This window comes from Peromyscus eremicus, chromosome 9 (genome assembly GCF_949786415.1).
Source record: "Peromyscus eremicus chromosome 9, PerEre_H2_v1, whole genome shotgun sequence".
Lineage (NCBI taxonomy): Eukaryota > Metazoa > Chordata > Mammalia > Rodentia > Cricetidae > Peromyscus > Peromyscus eremicus.
In genome coordinates, this window is record NC_081425.1 from 87973899 (window position 1) to 87992756 (window position 18858).

General features: G+C 47.4%; 1 protein-coding gene across 1 annotated transcript in view; it reads right to left on the reverse strand.

Moving 5' to 3' along the window:
- Positions 1–12804, reverse strand: part of Arhgef3 (Rho guanine nucleotide exchange factor 3) — a 285032-nt gene extending 272228 nt beyond the window's left edge. The window contains exon 1 of the mRNA XM_059273978.1: positions 12485–12804. The gene's annotated coding sequence lies outside the window, so the exon portion shown is untranslated. The remainder of the gene's footprint in view (positions 1–12484) is intronic.
- Positions 12805–18858: the final 6054 nt, after the last annotated feature.

The following is an 18858-nucleotide window of genomic DNA, read 5'->3' on the forward strand; positions in this document are numbered from 1 at the left end:
AAACAAGGCCCTGCACAAGTGTACCACAAAATGACATATCAACACACGTGGGGAGAAATCTCAAAAGGCTTCACTCCTAGATGAAGAGCTACAATTAATTAATGGCTGCTGAGAAAACGCAAATCAATCTTCTCCAGAAACAAGCGCCCTGATAGGTTATCCAATTCCAAGCAGTCTGCCCTAAAATACACACATATGAGCAACATGAAATGAACTCAGTGGGTTGTATGTACATACACATGTGTATATGTAATAGTAATAATAATTAAAGAAGCAGTTATGAAGTAGAGAAGGGGTTGGGAGACATGGAAGGAGCTGATGAAGGGCGCTAGAGGAGGGTGGAAATGATGTAAATACGGTATTCATCTATGAAATTTTGAAAAAATAATCATAAGATAAATTTTTAAAAAGGTGGGAAGCTGTAGAGGAACACACTTGACCCTGGCTTCCGGCTCCACATAAGCACTCAGGGCAAACGAACATGCATATACGCATGCACACACATGCATGTAAAACATGCACACACACAAATAAGATGGTAAATTCTATGTCGTGTGTATTTATCATACTTTTTTAAGAATAAAAGACAACAGAAGGAAAAGCATTGGATTAAAGGGAAAACAATCTGGAAAGAAAACTGGGAGGAGAGGCGCGATGAGCAGAGGGTTTTGTCTTTCTTGTTGTCTGGGAATGGTTCTGGAGATCTAACTCGGGACCCTGCATACACTAGGCAAGTCCTCTGCCACTGAGCTACAGCCCTGAGCTCGGATTTTTGAGTCTCATGATGTAATCCAAGCTACTCTCAAACTCAAGATCCTCCTACCTCAGCCCCCTGCGTGCTGGGATTACAGAGATGCTCCATAGCATCCAGAACTTTACTCACGATTATATAGGCTAAATTACCATCTGGACAGCCTCAGACACCCACAGCTTTCGCACTCTGAACTCCTGGGTTCTATCTTCCTGCTTCAGCCTCCTCAGTAGCAGGGACTTCCGAGCTGTGCGACCATACGTAGCTAAACCTTTAAAAAAAAAATCTAAAATAATGTTGTTGTTTTTTTTTAAATGCATGGGCCAGTGAAATGACTCAGCAGGTAAAAGAGCTTTTCCTGCAAGCCTGACAATCTGAGTTCAGCTCCTACAACCCATGAAAAGGTAGGAGAGAAGAGACTCCTCACAGCTGTCCTCAGACCTCCACATACGCAGCACGACATGCACACACACATATTATCCTCCCGTACACACAGTAAATATACAAGCCAGCCTTTGTTGTCAGTGTCAAGTGTCAGGCATCACACTGAGACGCATCTTCCTACAGCTAGTTGCTCAGAGTGGTTTACATCAGCACCACCGTGAACACACAAATAATGTGTGATGCTACAACTTTCTGATGGCTGCACCATCGCCCGGCAATTGGGAATGTCCAGTCTCACTATGATCCCACGGCAGCATGCTCATCGATACGGTCTGTCCTTGACAGAAGTGATGCAGTGTCTTTATAAAGTGTCCGCATGCAGTGTGTGTCCCCACCTGCAGGAGGGGCCAGACAGCAGGCTGCAGTGTTCTCTGACTGTGACCCCTGCACTTAGGATAGGATGACAAGAGGCAGATCAGGAGTTCCAGGTCATCCTCAGCTACATAGCAAGTTCAAGGCCAGTCTGGACTACATGAGATGTCAAAAAGAGAATAGGGTGGGGGGAGCTGGAGAGATGGCTCAGCAGTTAAGAGCATTGGCTGCTCTTCCAAAGGACCCAGGTTCAATTCCCAGCACTCACATGGCAGCTCACAACTGTCTATAACTCCAGTTCTAGAGGACCTGACACCCTCGCACAGACATACAGACAGGCAAAACACTAATGCACATAAAATAACAATAAATAAATTTAAAAAAAGGGAATGGGGGTTACAGTCGGTCATGGGAAAGGGGGTGCATCTTAGATGTTCTCTTATCTGTAACTATCAAACTCCTGTCTCTACCTACAGACTTTTCTCCTGAAATTCTGAAAAATTTCAAGCAGTATCTTACCTCCAAGGTGATTGATTTGTAAGTATCAGCTTATCTAAACCAAGTGACCATGCTTCTGTAAACCAGAGGTTTGTTATAAAGCAGATTTATTCTCCAAAGTATGGGATGACCTCATTCAACCAGTTAAAACCTTTGACAGACACTGACTGACGGACCCAAACAAGAGGGAACCCAGCTGGACGGTGACTTCTGCTCTTCCCTGGGTCCCTAGCCTGCTGGCCACCCTGCAAATTTTACACTCATGGTGTCTCCACAATCATGTAAGCAATTCCTTTAGGTAAGTCTCTCAATAAATAGCTGATAGACTTATATGCCCCACTAGTCTGTCTGTCTGTCTGTCTGTCTGTCTGTCTCTCTCTCTCTCTCTCTCTCTCTCTCTCTCGATACTAATAGATACTCAAAACATGTGACTGCTATCAGAACGATCTCTGAGGACCAGAACTTGCATGAAATTTCAAGCTATCAGATGAACAAGTTTTTTTAAAAGAAAAAAAAAAAACATAAAATATGGCAACCCAGAAAAATCTCTGTCCACATTTTGTTCGGGTTTTCATAGTGCGTGCTTTTGTTGTTTGCGTACAATCTTAGATGGATGACCAATAATCATTTCTGAGCAATTTGGGACTAGTTCTCTCCACTACACAGCACTTCATTAGGCAGAAGGTAGGTATATGACATGGATTCAAACCATGAACTTTTTTGTTCTTCCTGGTTCTGAGGCTGAGACCCCGGGGCCTGCTTTGGGCATGTTATGAACCTCTAATAGGACTCCAACTTTCTGGTTCAAATCCCAGTTCAGAAATAAGAGTTGGAGCCGGGCAGTGGTGGCGCATGCCTTTAATCCCAGCACTCGGGAGGCAGAGCCAGGTGGATCTCTGTGAGTTCGAGGCCAGCCTGGACTACCAAGTGAGTTCCAGGAAAGGCGCAAAACTACACAGAGAAACCCTGTCTCGAAAAACCAAAAAAAAAAAAAAAAAAAAGAAAAAGAAAAAAGAAAAAAGAAAAAAAGAAATAAGAGTTGAAATATACACTTCCAACCTCAAAGTTGCAAGGCTGAGTTATAACTTGTGCCAAGTTCAAGGCCAGCCTGAGCTACTGGGTAAAACATTGTCTCAAAAAGCTAAAAAGGAAAACAAAAGTCCTAGCTCCTCCTCTCACTGGCAGAAGGACCCTGGACAAGTTCTCTCTGTGCCTCAGTTTCCCCACCTATAGAATAGGAATAAAAAGACTTGCTCCACGCACCTGGCATGAGGTTTAAATGAAAATACCTGTAACAGCGAACTACCTAGCATCGTATCTTTCAAAGAGCATATTTTGACTCATTTGTGAAATAAATTCAGTGGAATCAACAACCACGATTTTAAAGTAACAACAACAACAAAAAGTGGTAATACACAGTACAGAAAAGAATTCTCAGCTGCACCTACAGACTGTAAGTACTGTCTCATTGATCTTTTGCTTCCGGCAGACATGTGTATGCTGCACACATACACAAAAAGATTACAGTCTAGACTGATGTCTTATGACGGGCCACCGTAAAAAGCATGTGAAAAGCTATCCCAACCCACCACCTAATAAATGTTTAATAAAATATGGTAGCAGCAGCACCACCATCTGATTCTAACAGACAATGAGCTGACTTTCCTAATTGAGAGTCGTTAGTAGCATGGAATCGAGCCACTGACATTCACATCGATACTGCAGAATCAGGCATCTCCCTCCATGCATCTCCCTCCATGCATCTCCCTCCATGCATCTCCCTCCATGCATCTCCCTCCATGCATCTCCCTCCATGCACATGCCAGCTCTCTCACCTCAAAAGAACTTGGGTGGTCATCTAAATATCTTCTGAGTCATACTGGCCCAGAACATACCAAATGCAAGTGATTTGTTAAGAAAAATCACTAGAGTCTGCAAGGCTGCAAAGGGCTTTTGTAAAAATTAAAGTCAGGCTGGAGAGAAACTGTCCTCCCCACCCCTTGGGAGATGTGTCAGAGAGAGAGAGGTTACCTGAGGTCATTTAGCTGAACCTTCTAGGCTGGGCAAACCTCAGCTCTGAGACATGCTTCCTTGTTTTGGGGCTGGATTATATCATTGTGTTTTTCCCCTAAGTTTCCATGTACACTCACCCCCGCCTCACAGAGGGTTGGAAATAAAATCTCTACCAACTGCCTGTTGTAACAGCTTAAGTGAAGGGATTCTGCTACACCGAAAGAGTCGAGATTTCTGAAGATTTCAAAACAATGCCTATTGCACCTAACGATCACCGTCCAGAAACAAATGAACACCTCAGCCCCAGCTAGTGTTTTTTTAATTGCCCCTTTGAAAACATGATAACTCCAACCACACACAGCACACATAAGCAATGCTTTTGTTTCAAATGACAGTGCCTCACTGTAGCTGGGTGAGTAAATTCAAAGCTTCAATTGTAGTTTCTAAAACTGTTACTTAAATTTGGAAAACAAAGTTTCCAAAAAAAAAGGGGGGGGGGGTTCTTCTGAATGATGAGAATGTAGTTACTTATTTTTTAATCCCTTAAGAATAAAATCTGATTTGTGCCAGAACACATCTGGAACACATAAGTACACGCAGGAGTATAAACTAAATGTTCAATATGTGACATTATTCTTTTATTATTTTTATTTCGTTCTTTAAATTATGATACAAAAGCTGCCTTCCCCCAGTGAAATCCTACCTACACACTGACAGAGTCCACCCCTCACTCCCAGCTGGTTCCAGCAGAGCTATCCTTCCTTCTCCAGGCTAAAAGGAGGGGTGACATAAGGCTACCAGGTCCCTACAGCCCCCACCCCGGCATAAAGGAAGCCAGGGCTGCTGCAGACCTCCCATCTCACCGACTCAGAAGTGAAACATCTTATCCAAGGTCTGCAGCCTTGGACTTGGCACTGGCTACATTGGGTCACTGTTTTCAACAAGGAAGAGGCAATAAACATCCCTGGATCTGTGTCAGCACAGCCTGAAAAGCCGGCCTCCCAGGGTTTCTTCCTCAGAGTTGGTGACCAGAGGAGCTGAGTGAATGACAGTCCCAGGGAAAAGCACTCCCGGTTTCGCTAAATGTTAATTGACAAAACTCCCCAACCTACCTACATTGTCCACACAACCATCAAAATCTCAGCTGTGGGCCAGAGAGACGGCTCAGCAGTTCAAGAGTGCTTACTCACCGGGCGGTGGTGGCACACGCCTTTAATCCCAACACTCGGGAGGAAGAGACAGGTGAATCTCTGTGAGTTCAAGGCCAGCCTGGTCTACAGAGTGAGTTCCAGGATAGCCAGGACTGTTTCACATAGAAACCCTGCCTCAAAAAACAAAACAAAACAAAACAAAAAACAAAAAACAAAAAAAACTAGAGTGCTTACTCCTATTCCAGAGGACCCCAGTATGGTTCCCAGCACCTACATCAGATACCTCCCAACAACCCATAACTCTAGCTCCAGGGGATCTAAGGCCCTCTTCTGGCCTCTTTGGGGCACCCCACCCATGTGGCATAGGTACGCAGAGACACTGACACATAAATAAAAATAATTTTTAAAATAGCTCAGCTGCCTTTTTTTTTTTTTTTTAAAAGATTTATTTATTTATTATGTATACAGAAGAAGGCGCCAGATCTCATTACAGATGGTTGTGAGCCACCATGTGGTTGCTGGAAATTGAACTCAGGACCTCTGGAAGAACAGTCGGTGCTCTTAACCTCTGAGCCATCTCTCCAGCCCTCAGCTGCCTTTTTACAGATACCAACAAGCTGACCCTAAATAACTCATAGCAAGCACGGAGTAACAAGTTGAAAAAAGACTAAGTTGGAGCAGTCATCCTTTCTGAGCTAAAACTTTCTACAGAGCTGCAGTCCAGACAATACACACAGCAGCATTTGCATTGGAGCCATACCAGTGAAGGCAGCTGAGGATGCAGAAACGCTTGCTCTTACAGCTAACGAGTATAAAGACAATTCCACAGAGAAGAGTACTCTGTGGGCTTTGTTTTTATTTGGTGCAGGGTCCTGGCTAGCCTAGAACTCACTATGTAAAGCAAGCTAGCCTTGAACTCACAGAGATCCACCAGCCTCTGCCTCCTGAGTGCTGGGATTGTGTACCACCAGGCTGGGCAGTTTTTGTGTTTAAAAACAGTCTTGCAAAGCAGCCCAGGCTGACCACAGATTCTTGGGCTTACAGGATCCTCTTAACTCAGTCTCCTGATATCCATATGCAAAAGAATAAAACTGTCAGGGGTGGGGTGTGGCGGCACACACCTTTGGTCCTGGCAGAGAGAGGCAGAGGCAGAAAGAAAGAAAGGGGGGGAAGGAGGGAGAAGGAGAGAGAGAGAGAGAGAGAGAGAGAGAGAGAGAGAGAGAGAGAGAGAGAGAGAGAAAATGAAAGAAAAAAAAAAAGCTAACTGGACTCCTACCTCACACCACACAAATGTTAACTCAATGGGTCAAAGACTTAATTCTCAGAGCTGAAATATAAAACTCATACTAAAATGTAGGCATAAACTACAAGGTTTCTTAGGTATGATACTAAAAGCTGAAGCAAGATTTAAAAAAATACAGCCAGGCAGTGATGGCGCACGCCTTTGATGCCAGCACTCGGGAGGCAGAGGCAGGTGGATCTCTGAGTTCAGGGCCAGCCTGGGCTACAGAGCAAGATCCAGGACAGTCAGGGCACAAAGACCTTGTGCTTTGAAAGAAAGGGGAAAGGATACAAAAAGAAAAAAAGGGAAAAAGAAAGAAAGAAAGAAAGAAAGAAAGAAGGAAGGAAGGAAGGAAGGAAGGAAGGAAGGAAGGAAGGGAAAAAAAGAAAGAAAGAAAGAAGAAAAGCACTTACCTGATAGGGTTTGAACCCAGAATATGTAAGAACCCTTATCACTCATAATAAAGAGATGCATAACCCAATTTTAAAATAAGCAAAAGAGAGACAGCAAAATGGCTCGTGGGTAAAGGCACTTTCCAAGCCAGCCTGGCAACCTGAGTTTGGTCCCAGAACCCACACACATGTGGGAGGAGAGAACAGGCTCCATAGAGCTGACTTCTGACCATGCACCATGCTACCTGCACATGCCCACACAAAATAAATAACATAAATAAATAAATCTCTAAATGGGCAAAAGACATGTTCCTCTAGAGATGCTACACCAAGTAGCCACAGACACATGAAGAGATGCTCTATCCACATCAGGTGCCATCAGGAGACTGACTACAGTCAAAACCGCATGGAGACCACCCGCCAGTCACCAGGAAAGCAGTGATCACAAAGATAGACAACATATAGTGATTAGGATGCAGGGAAACCGAAACTCCCATTCCCTGGTGTGGGGCTGTAAACTGGTGTCATCACTTGGGGAAACACTTGGGGAAACAGCTATGTTTTTCAAGTAGAGTTACCGTATGACCCAGTAACTTGGTCTGGTTATGCAGCTGAGCGTGGAGCACTTGCCTAGAATGTGGGGGACCCTAAATTCAATCCTCAGTACCATCAAAAAAAAAAAAAAAAAAAAGATAATTCAACTGCTAGGTATATGTACCCAAGAGAAATTAGACATATGCTCATACACATTTATGTGAAGTTTTACCTACATGTGAACAGAGAAAGTACTCTTAGACATAGCTAAATGGAGAAAAATTAGTTGCTGAGTAATGCATACAAATCATCCCAGTATGATCGTTTTTTAAAGATGGCTTAGCAGTTAAAGGCACCTGCCACCAAGCCTGATGACCTGAGTCCATTCTCCTAGACCCACAAAGTAGAAGGGAGAACCCATTTCACAAGTTGTCCTTTGCTTTCCACACACATACAATGGCACATGTACACACACACACACACACACACACACACACACACACACACACGTGACGACGCTCAAAGGTATATCCTCTCACACACAAACATAGGCACGCCTTTTTGCTGGAAGCGACCTGCGTGGAAAAAGAGGAATTTCATTTTTTACTCAACAATGTTTCTGTCTGTTACAGGGTGTTATGGAATTCAGGATGGCTTCAAATGCAAACTCTAGCCAAGGATGACCTTGAACTCCTGATCCCCCCGCCATACTTCCACCTCCCAAGTGTTGAGATTACAGACAAGCAGGACCATACCTGACTCTACTCTGCAACTTTTAGTTGTACATAACAAGGTTGTGGTCAGCAGTGCTTGTGCTAAAGAGTAATTGTTTCCCAGCCAAAGGGGGAAAAGGAGACAGCCATGGGGTGGGACAGTGTGGGCATTCTGGAAGCTGACTGGTGTAAAACAACAGGCAAGGAGTGGGGGCAGCAGGGTCAACAGCTAGAAGGAGGCTGCCTCTGAGGTTTCTGCCACCTCAGCAAGGCTCTCCCTAGGATATTCTAAGGGTGATTGCGAGTGGGAGGCAGCTAAGGACCATGAAGAACATGGAGGCAGCCAGGTGTCAAGGATGCATGACCCTCAGAGGCTGTGACCTCCTCGGCCCCCCAAATCTGTCCATGTGCGACAACCTATCTTTCTGGGGCGTGCTGGTTTTGACTTGGCTGCTTTGAGCTTGGCTGCATATCTACCTTGGCCTCAACTTGTGAGTGCACCTTTGAAAAGTCGGGAGACACCCAGGAAATGACTCCTCCAGCCTCGTGTTCTAGGGCTGACCAGAGGTCCAGGCATCCCCCACATCCCATGACTCTTCACCGTGTGCTGGCACCACACCAGTGCCAGCTATTCGACCAGAAGCAGTGGGCTGTGCACTGAAGTGAGACCTACAGGAGACCTTTAGAACCAGCTTCTTCTCTGACATCACCGCCTCTCAAATAAATCACCTGGGAAGATAGATCTGCCTTCCAACTCTCCGCATGGCTGCAGAGCTGACAGCCTGTTGTAAAAGAAGGTCCTAGCCTGCCCCTACAACATCGTAGTGTACCATTGGCTAGGACCAGGGGAAGAGTCTCTTCCCCTTCTCAAGTCAGCCAGACTGGCCCTGTGCTCAAGAGACGACAGGCTGGCTGGCACCGTGGCTCAGTTGGTAGAGTGCTTGCCTAACATGCACAAAACAAAGCCATGTTTCCAGTCTCCAGCGCCATATAAACTAGGTGAGACCGCTCACACCTGTAATCTCCGCACTTAGAAGGTAGAAGCAATAGTATCAGAACAGAAGTGTAAGGTCATATTCAGCTACATAAGGAGGTTGAGGCCAACCTGGGCTACTTGAGACCTTGCCTTTAAACATAAAGGGAGGAGCCAGGCGGTGGTGCATACCTTTAATCTCAGCACTCAGGAGGCAGAGGCAGGCGGATCTCTAAGTTCAAGGCCAGCCTGGTCTACACATTGAGTTCCAGGACAGCCAGGGATACACAGAAAAACCTTTTCTAGAAAAAAGGGGGAAAACAAAACAAAACAAAAAAGGGAAGAAAAGGCCATCCTTGGATATCATATGCATTGCCTTTGCCCATCTATCCATGGGCTCACACAGCTAGGCTTCTACTCAAGTGCACCTTCTCAGAGAAACATTCTCTTACCAAACCAACTGTGCTTCCATGCCACCACTCAAGGACCACCCCGCCCCCAACTGTCATTTCCACATCACCATCACTCTTTGGTCATCTCTACATCTAGCTGTCTACTGTTTGTCTCTGTCCCTGGGCTGCCAACTCCAATAGGACAACAGGAACTCAGCACCAAATCAGGGTCTCACATTGAGTCTCCTCCAAAGGTATTTTTTTTTTTTCTGTGTGGTGCTAGGGATTAAACCTGGAGCTTCATGCATGCTAGGCAAATGTTCTATCACTGAGCTGTATGCCCAGTCCTCCATAGTGTTGCTTGAGTGAATGAAGTCAGGAAACTCAGCCACATGGTTCAAGCCCCTATGTAAATACAAGAACAACCATGATCGCTTATGCTTACAATCCTAGAATTTGGGAGGATGAGCTGGCAGGATTACCACAAAGTCAAGACAAGCCTGGGCTCACAGTAAGTTCCAGGTTACCCTACGCCACAGAGTGAGGCCCTGTCTCAAATACAGCAAACACAAGAACAATCTTCGGCAAGGCTGAGTGGTACATGCTTAGAATCCCAGCACTCAAGAGGCTGAACCAGGAGGATGGACAGTTCAAGGCAAGCCTGGCTACGTATCAAGACTCTGTTTCAAAACAAAACAAACAAAATACTACTTCCCAGTCCTCTGTGTGTGTGTGTGTGTGTCCCAAGAAGAAACCTCAATGAATCAGAACCACACACAACTACTTCATTTCCCCTCCCTGATTTTAGACACCAGGTAATACAAACCGGAGAATACTTGCAGAAAACCTTAAGAAAATGGGTCCAAAGTTGATTTTCGGTAAGAACAATAAAGACTACAATGAATAAATTAATTAAAGAATAATTCAGAAAAGATCAGTGAAAGAATAGAAATGCAAATATAGAAAAAAAAAAACCAAAGCTCCTACTCCCCACCCCCAATGCAGTAAAAGGGGCCTGAGCAGTACGGAATTTGGCCTTGAAGGCTTCTAAAGTACGGCAATGACCTTTTTTTTTTTTTCCTCCCCTTGCCCCTTTCCCACTGCCCATCTTGGTTTCTGGAGACAGGCTGGCCTTGAACGCCTGATCCTCCTTCCTCACGCTCCTGAGCAGTTCCTTGCTTTGCTTCCCCTCCACTCACACAGGACTCAGCGGCATCCTGAATTCTGGTTGGGGTGCAGGGACCTCAAAGCAAGAAGTGCAGACAGCTATCTTGGATGGATATGGATGGAAGGACAATGAGGAAGTAAAAGAGCCAGGAAGGACAGGGCCAGCATAAGTCTGGAGCCACATCTTGTCCTCAACAGAGGGGCACAGGACAGGACTCTGATCCTTGGTCCCCACAACTTTCTTTCAATGGAACCAGCTCTGGCAGAAGGTTGTAAGTTCCCTGCCGTAGGATTTCAGCACTACTACTTTTAAAGGCTCTCACCCTGTGGATCAGTGGCTCACACTTGGAATCCCAACATTTGGGAGGCTTAAACACCCCAAACTCAGATTTCCATTGGTTACACCCCATCCTACAGACTCCACAAATGCTTATGATCCCTAACCTATTGTCTTTGCTCAGATAGTTGATGCACCGGGGTTTCTCATGCTGGGGCAGATATGCATCTTCTATATGAAAGTGTGCTCTGAGCAAATGCTTAAAGCAGCACACCTGTACCATCTCCACTCCCTAAAAATGTGTGTGGGTCTGTCCTAGAGAGGGGTGTGGACCCGCCATTACCCATGGATGGTTCAGAATCCACTTTCGCGGCACATGGGCCTCTTGGAGTATGTGTCAATTTCAAGAGGATTCCAGGACCCTTGGTTCAGCACTCCTGTTTGCAAAGTTCAAGAAAGAAACTAAACAGGTGCAGCTCTCGAGGACACCAATGATGCAAGAGGATACTCATTCCGCTTTAGATGAAAGGATGTTGAGACAAGAGCAGACCCCTGGACTCCTAAATAGACTCAACGCTTAGAGACTAGAGGGTGTCAGCTGGTTAGGTCCCTAATGCCAGGCGGAATTCAAGGGAAACCTCATCCGTTCTGATCCCCAAAGGCAAACACCCGTAGTTTCCAGAGCACCCAAGACCCTTTTCCCAGCAATATCCTTGACAAAGGTCATGTCTAATCCCACATTCTCAGATACACTTTGCACAAACTGATTAACTATAGGAGGCATTCTTGCAAAGCCAAGTTTTCTAATCTGAACATGGCACTCTGGTGCTGGTAAGGTCAGATCCCAAGCAGGAGAAGAAGAGGGACTTGGACCTGCATGTCACCTTACTGGGAAGCTGAAGATGTGAGCCCACTATGACACTGACCTCGGTCATAACAAGAACATCACACACACAGAGAATTCACCTGGAGCCGATCAGTATGGTGGGCACATAACCTTACGAAGCCTTTAAAGCTTGAGCTGGTATCACTCCTCTCTTACAGATGACAGTATGCAGCATAGATGTGCAACATAATTGTGACACAGCCAACACAAGCACAGCAAAGTCCTCTTCCACACTCTAGGGAACAAGGTTGTACACCTGTGTAGTGCAAGAAATGCTTCCAGTTTCCACCGGTGCATTCCGGACAACCGCTGTTTGGCAGACCTCACATCCTTGCCAGGTTCTGGAAGCAAGCCTGGTCCAGGCAATAAACGGAGCAAGCCAAGTTCTCTAGGAACAAGCCGCTCTGTTCCCGCAACCTTCCAGGCCAGGATGAGATAGCTGCTAGCGCCAGGGCAGCCCTCCACCATGCAAAGCCCTAGGGAACCGCATCCGTTTCCACCCTCAGAAAATGCTCACCAGCCTCTTGCTACAAGGCATTGCTGGTCACCTTAAGCCCCGGGCAGGCGCCTCCCATCTCAGGACCATCCACTGCTCAGTTTAAAAGACGCGGTCTCCCGCATAGGGCTCTTGGCTGGCTGTGGTGACGCCCGGGTCCCTGCCAAGTGGCCAGAGACACACACTGACCTCGCGACACTAACCTGGAAAAGTCCAGCGAAAGGGTGTGCCCCAGACAGGTGGCGCCTCTCTCCCCGGAAGTAGCTCCGGGAACTTTCTCCCAGTAGCTATCAGGGGACCGAAGTTGGGGTCCCCGGCAGGAGCAGAGGCTGGCAGAGGCAGACGGTGACGCTGTCCACCCAACGCGCCCCAGGGTGGCCGTGGGATCCTTACTCCGGTGGGGGACAGCGGGTGGAGGGAGGGTCGCGCGACGCGATGTGCCTGCTGCTCTCACCTCTGCGTCTCGCGGGCTCGGCCCTGCCGGGCTAGAGCACAGGGCCGAGGCGGTGACTGTGGGGACGGCTCCCCGGGGCGGGGCGGGGCCGGAGCCTAGGAGGCCGGGCGGGCCACGTGGGCGGGAGGCGGGCCCGGGACCCCCCGCGGGGCTGGCCTGGATGCCGGCTGAGGACAGACCCGGACGCGGAGCCTTGCAGCTCATGCCTAGCCGCAGAGTCCCTGGAGGCTAAGAAGGGACCTGGAGGAAGACCTTCGGGACGTACTCCACCATCCCAAGAGGACTCGATTGAAGAGTTCACTAGAGCACAGAAGAGGTGCACGGCCCACCGCTGGCTCCCATGCTCTGGTGGCGGCTCTGGGTCGCGATTCAAAATTCAAGCTCATGCCGAAGTGGCAGAGCTTGCCCTGGAGGGCTTGGACCCAAGCCTGTCAATGGAGCCTTCGCCCCCGCCGCTAGGCTTAATCTTGGGCATGTTAGGCCTTGTCCGTTTCACCCATTCCCTGTCTGGAGGTGAAAAATGGAGATAGTGTGGGCCCTGCAGGTCCTCAGTAATCCAGGGTTTGTAGCTAGGTGCTGAGCACATTAAGAGTAAGGCCAAGAGTGGCCTGGGTCACCCACGCAGAAATAAACATAGGAATATAAATAAAGCTATTTTCGAAATGAATTCACTCTCAGGAACTTCATAAAATCAGGACTAATGAATGCTGTAGGTGAAACAGTAGTTTCTGGGCTGTCATGAAATAGTAAATCCTGGGGCTGAAAATAAGAAATTCATTGGTTGCCTCTACATGACACCTGGCCCAGGGTGTTTTAGGTGCTTCATAGAAATTAACGTTCTCAGCGGCCCAATAATACATGTATACCCGTATAGATCCCACTTCTCAGGTGTAAATACTGAAGCCTGGAAAAACCAGCCCTCATTGATGGAGAATGCCGTTGGAGCCCTACATACAGAGGAAGAGCCTCCGCCGAGGTGCTAAGATGCCCCGGGGCTGCTGGCTTGAGCACAAGAACCGTGTTCTGAGAGTTCCTAATGATCCCTGCCTGAGCACTAACTGCCACCCCCACAGGAAAGGATGAAGGTGACAGCTCTCCCAGTCACTTTTCCCGGTGTCATCCCTGGCCAGAAGGAAGTGTTCGGAATCCCCTCCCAGCCAGATGGACGTTTCTCATAGGAACCTTTGCTGTTCTCTGCACGTTCTTGGTCTCCTAGTCCCGGGCAGCCGCTCACTGGCCTAGAGCTCACCTTTGGGGCCAGAAATGAAGCATCTTCAACAGATCCCTTTCCTTGAACTCTGGCTTCCAGAAGGCTCTTTGCCCAGAGCTCCAGGGATGTTCAGGAAACACACACCCTCGACAGTACTCCATTGCCCAGGGCAAGGTCCGCTTCCAAACCCCAGCCCTCAGCCTTTCCCTCAAGAACCTTTCTGATATCCCACCCTCTCCGTGTGGTGGGAAATCTCCACCACTCCAGCTGTTTTAATTAAGTTCAAACAGTATTAAGTAGGTGCTGGAGGGAGGGCTAACCTGCTCTACCAGCTGGGCTCTGATTCCCCTCACCCACAGCCTGTGGATTGTAGCCACCTGTAAAGGGGAACTGATGCCCTCTTCTGGCCTCCTCAGTTACTTGCATGCAAGTGGTCCTCGTACAGACAAGCAAGCAAGCAAGCAAGCAAGCAAGCGCACACACACACACACACACACACACACACACACACACACACATAAATAAAATTTTTAAAAAATTAAAAATATTAACTAAAGGGCCTCCACTTTGTTACTGAGAGCTCAGCATCTTTTCAAAGTCACAATTCCACACGTGATGGTCTCCCCATACAGCCTTGTCAAAGTTTCCTTTCCATTAGATTCAATGTAACACTTAAAGAAGAGTTGGAAGCCAGACTTAGCTCAAAAAATGGAATGTTTACTGCACACCATGAACTGCGCCAGGCTCTGGAGAACTGTGGTAACTGTCACCAAGGCAGGTTTATTCTGGGACTTCATTGAACTGGGAAGGGAGACAGACCCTTAAGAGGCAGGTATAATAAGACATGGGCAAAGACCCCAGCAGAGGGAGTGTTGGTGAAGGCACAGGGTGGCCTCCTGCAGGAAGGAGGCCTGGGCAGAGCCCTGACATGGCTGGGAGAAGCCTGAGAGCACAGACTACATGACTGGAAGGCCACAGAGATGACAGGTGTTGAGACAAGGCCCTGGGGGCTTGGTAGCCAAGCTGGGGTGGCAGACCTTGCCCACAGAAAGGCTCAGACACCGCCATGTGGTTTGGAGGCGTTACGCTAGCTGTCAAGTGAGGAATGGATGCAGTGGTGAGTTTCCTATACATGATGAGAGGAAATGCACCTTTTTATTATAACTAAGGGCAAAGCCCTTGATGTCCTGTTGCATATGTCAGGATATCCAGAGAGTGAATCACATCTGCAAGTCGCATACATAAGAATAGCAACACATAAGCCCAACCCACAAGAGTTTACAGCGCTGGGGACTGAGCTCAGGGCCTTATACACGCTAAAGTGCTCTACCACGGAGCTGCAGCTCCAGTGCCTTCTTTGGTTTGGAGACAAGTCTCATTAAGTTACTTAGGCAGTCCTTGAACTCATAATTGTCCTGCTTCAGGTTCTTGAGTGTAGGGATTAGAGGTCTGTGCCACCAGGCCTAGCTCCCACAAGAGTTTATAATACAGCTTCCCTCAGGTCCTCATAGGCCCTGAGGATGATGACTGGAGGGAGGGGGCGCTGGTTCTTACGGGGCAGGGAACAAGGAGAAAATACCTTGAACGATCTAGTCTTTAGAAACTGGCAGAGGAGCTGGGCGTGGTGGCACATGCCTTTAATCCCAGTACTCAGAAGGCAGAGACAGGAGGATTTCTGTGAGTTTGAGGCCAACATGGTTTACAGAGTGAGTTCCAGAATAGCCAGGACTACATAAAGAGACCCTTCACAGTCCTCCCCCCTAGAGGTGACCACTGTTAGCATGTGTATTTTCATTTCCCATACTTGTCAGTTGTGGTGATATAGTGTGTACCCTAATAAACTTGTCTGAGGATCAGAGCCAGCCACTAGATTAGACATAGAAGTCAGGCAGTGGTGGCACACATCTTTAATCCTATCACTCCGGAGGCAGAGATCTGTCTGGATCTCTGTGAGTTCAAGGCCACACTGGGCTACATGAGATTGATCCAGTACAGGAAAGAAACAGAACCAGGCAATGGTGGCCCACACCTTTAATCCTAGCACTTGAGATCTCATGCCTTTGCTTGGTAAGCACACATACCTTTAATCCCAGGAAAGTAATATGGCAGGGCAGAGAAAAGTATATAAGGTGTGAGGAAACAGGAACTCACTCTCTTTAGGCTGAGGATTTCAAAGAAGTAATAACTAGTGGCTGGCTGTTCTGCTTCTCTGACCTTTCGGCTTTCACCCTGATATCTGGCTCTGGGTTTTTTTTATTATAAGACCATTTAAGATTCGAACAACAGTTAGTCTTTTCCTTTGGCGTGAATTCTTTTGTCGTTGCTTTGTGATGAAACCCGAGGCCCATATGTAGCAGGCAGATGCTGTTCTGCTGAGCTACATCTCCAGCTCACATAGGCTGTTCTCCTGCAACATGACTCCTTGTCCTGTTGTGTGAATGTGGCATTTTATACTCAGTTCCAACTGTGGCTTTGTTCCTCGTTTCTCGGCATCATGACAATGTTTGGTGATGAGAACCTTTGCAGAATAAACTTTGACCCTTATTTCTGGCTACTTCACAAACATAAAGCCTAAAAGTGAGACCCACACATGTTGGCTCACACCCATAATTCCAGCACTGGGGGAAACAGGAGTTCAAGGCCTCCTGGGCTACATATGAGTTTGAAGCCAATCTAAACTACAAGAGACCCTGTCTCAAACACACACACACACACACACACACACACACACACACACACACACACGCCCTAATTCTAATAATGGAATTCCTGGAAGAGACGTCAGTCTTATACCTGTAGCCATACCCTACCCAGATATTCCCTATGCTTGTTTTCAGCATTTAAAAATCATGGTGCAACCTGATGGTATAACAACACAGTGTGATGTCATCCTCACTAGGGGAATGGCATTGCCTGCAAGAGAATAAAGGCTTTGTCTTACTGTTCAAGTCAAAGCAATAGTCTGAAAGTAGCCCTGGGAAGACTTCTATGCACGAAAGTTCTTTCTGCTCACCTGGGTTAGAGGAAACACAAGGAGCACAGCTGAGCATCTCATGGGCTGCCAAAGCTGTGCATAGGAAACACCTGGGTTTGACTCTTCTCCTAGAGGCTGCACATTATGTAAATTCCAGAGCCTGTTGGGAGAGCAAGGAGCGCTCAAGAGTGGCATGGACCTTGGCACATAATGGGTATCCAACACCTGGGTGATTGGGCTGGAACCCATGTGAACCTGTTGTCCAATTGGCACACAGAACCCCACCCCCAGAGAGAAACCATGAGACAATACCAGCCTTTCAGGAGGAAATATTGGGGCTGGGGCATGCACATGGCTCTGAACACTGGGACTCCTGGTAGCTGGCTGGAGCCTGAAGGCAATTTGTAAAGTAAAGATAGTTTACTTCCCCAGGAAATCTTTCTCTGTTTACAAGTTAGTAACTGCTCATATGAAAACATTTCTGAGCACCTGCCACGTGCTTTGCAGTCCCCTCCAAGTGTTTTAGCTTTATAGGGACCCACGAATCAGTGACGCTTTTACCCTCCACTGATACTGAGATCCAAGGAGACGACAGGACTTGTCCCAGCAGGCCTGGGGTCACACAAGCTGCTTAAAGCACAATACCAGTCCAGCCAACTTGGAAGGACATTCCAGAGGCACGAGGGTCCATCGAATGCTCATACGAGCTGAGAGGAGTTCACCTAAAGACACATGTTGGGACTAGATGGACAGTGGGCAGTAACAGGAGAAGGTATCTCTGCCAGGGTGAGGTACAAGCAAAGGTGTTTCCGACAGAAGAACAGCACTTACAAGGCCCTGGGCAGGAGCACGGATATAAGGAATTTGGGAAGTGTCTGTTGGGGAGAAGGAGACAGAGGGGAATGATCAGCAAAGGGCTATGTAAGAACTTCAGTGTTCACCCCAACACCATTGGTTTCAAATAAGGAGTAACATCTAATCACGTGCCCATCTCTCCCAAAGGCCATTTCCAGCGGCCCTTCTACACCGAGATATCCAAGAGGTAACAGGTCTGCTGAGGGAAATTTCACTGCACTGCCCTTGTCCTGCCCCCTGGTGACCACATGTCCACAGATACTGTGTGCCAGGTTATATGTCCAGGATCACCTGGTACATTCAAACCTCAAAACAGCCTTGCTTGGATTTCCAGCTACGAAAGCTAAAGCCTAAACAGGCTAGAGTCGGAAAGACAGCAGCAGATTGAGCGCTGAGCTCAGCATGGCAAAGACCAAAGCCTGAATCCCAACACTCCCACCGCTAATAACAAAACCTCATCACTAGCTTGCAATTTCACCCATTGTGGAGGATCTCTAAGTGCCTTACCTTCAGGAGTTAAAACCAGACACAGAACCTGCCCAAACTTGCAGTCAAGGCCAGGCGTGCTACCTTCCGACTCCAAGTTCCTCTTGGCCTGGCCTCAGTTTGTCTTGATGCCAACCTCTATCCACTTCCTGGAGTGTGCAGTAACAGGGGAGAGATGGCACAGAGGACAACTGGTCCTTCTGAGACCTGCACAGCTCAGGGACTGACCTAGCTGCGGTGACAGGCAATGAGGAAATGAGAGGCACACATAAAGAAAAGCTGAGGTCGGGTGGGCTGTGCACTCTGGAAGTGCAACGTGTTCATGTTATACATCTGAATTGAGGAGGCGGGTTTACTGAATACAGATAAACAAGGAGCTGGCTTATTGTGTAACGCTTAATAAAAAGGGAGGTTTGTCTAATCTCAGCAGGGGAGTCTCTGTAGGGGTGCCATCTCAGGTCAACAATCCAGGAGGAGGAAGCTTCCATCCACATTTTCTACACAGTCAAGATCCCCACACAAACCAGGGGTCTGAGGCACTGGGTCCTTGACATGTCACACTCATGTCAACAACACCTGTTCACTCAGGTTTCCTCTG